Consider the following 936-nt stretch of genomic DNA (forward strand, 5'->3'; position numbering starts at 1 on the left):
GAGTGAAAGGACAACTTATTTCACCTTTTTAAAATAATTGTCAGTATTTTTTATTTTATTTTTCATTCTGTTTTTTTACATAAAACATTAGAATTATTATTTAAATCATTGTTTTTTAAAGCCATATTTCACTTCTGTATGCTTGTGCGAGGTCAAGAACTGTTCAGATCAATTCAATGTTTCATTCATTTGTTTATACTCTATTTTTTAATATTACTGTATTTGTAATTTATGTATATATTGACCATTATGTTCTTATCCATAAATATTATATCCATTATGTATAGCAGTACAAGAACAATGACAACATTCATTGTTATGGGAGAGAATAAATGGAAAATAAATATTATAAAATAGTATAAAATGCAGTTTCTTCTATTGTTTCTTCACTAAACTTCAGTGCTATAATCACTTTATCACTAACTCTTGAGTGATGCTGTCCTGCATCTTTCTGGGAGTTTCTCTCACAGCGTCAACACGAATCTGCACAGAAAAACAAAAGTATTTTGGATATTTAGATAAGATTCGTGTGTGTGTGTGTGTGTGTGTGCGTGTGTGTGTGATTGTGTATCAGTGTGTGCACCTTTAAACGTCACAGCTACGTTTCTGTTTCACTGGAAGTTTCGTCCAGGTCAGTTTGAAGTCGATCACTCCCTGATTGCGGAGTGCCGTACGCAACTAAAACAGAGACAAAAAATAAACTCAGTGTAGTTTGCTTTGTATTGTCGCACGCACGCACACACACACACACACACACACACACACACACACACACACACACACTATACCTGCTGCAGTAGGTCGGCACTGAGGGCTGGATCGTTCATGTTTGCGCTGGACTGGATCTTCATCTTTACCACCGTCCTCTGTGATTTGTAAACTGCACAGTGTCACAAACAAGAAGAGGAAGTTTCATTACAAAAAACACAACAGATA

The 936-nt window shown here is 35.3% G+C and overlaps 1 long non-coding RNA gene across 1 annotated transcript; it reads right to left on the reverse strand.

Moving 5' to 3' along the window:
- Nucleotides 1-107: 107 nt before the first annotated feature.
- On the reverse strand, nucleotides 108-878 carry LOC121940293. Its single transcript, XR_006105603.1, has 3 exons — nucleotides 789-878; nucleotides 584-678; nucleotides 108-483 (listed from the first exon to the last, which is right to left on the reverse strand). It is a non-coding gene; the product is annotated as an uncharacterized LOC121940293 (long non-coding RNA).
- Between the last annotated feature and the right edge of the window lie 58 nt (nucleotides 879-936).

The sequence above is a fragment of the Plectropomus leopardus genome, unplaced genomic scaffold (assembly GCF_008729295.1).
Source record: "Plectropomus leopardus isolate mb unplaced genomic scaffold, YSFRI_Pleo_2.0 unplaced_scaffold82417, whole genome shotgun sequence".
NCBI classification, from domain to species: domain Eukaryota; kingdom Metazoa; phylum Chordata; class Actinopteri; order Perciformes; family Serranidae; genus Plectropomus; species Plectropomus leopardus.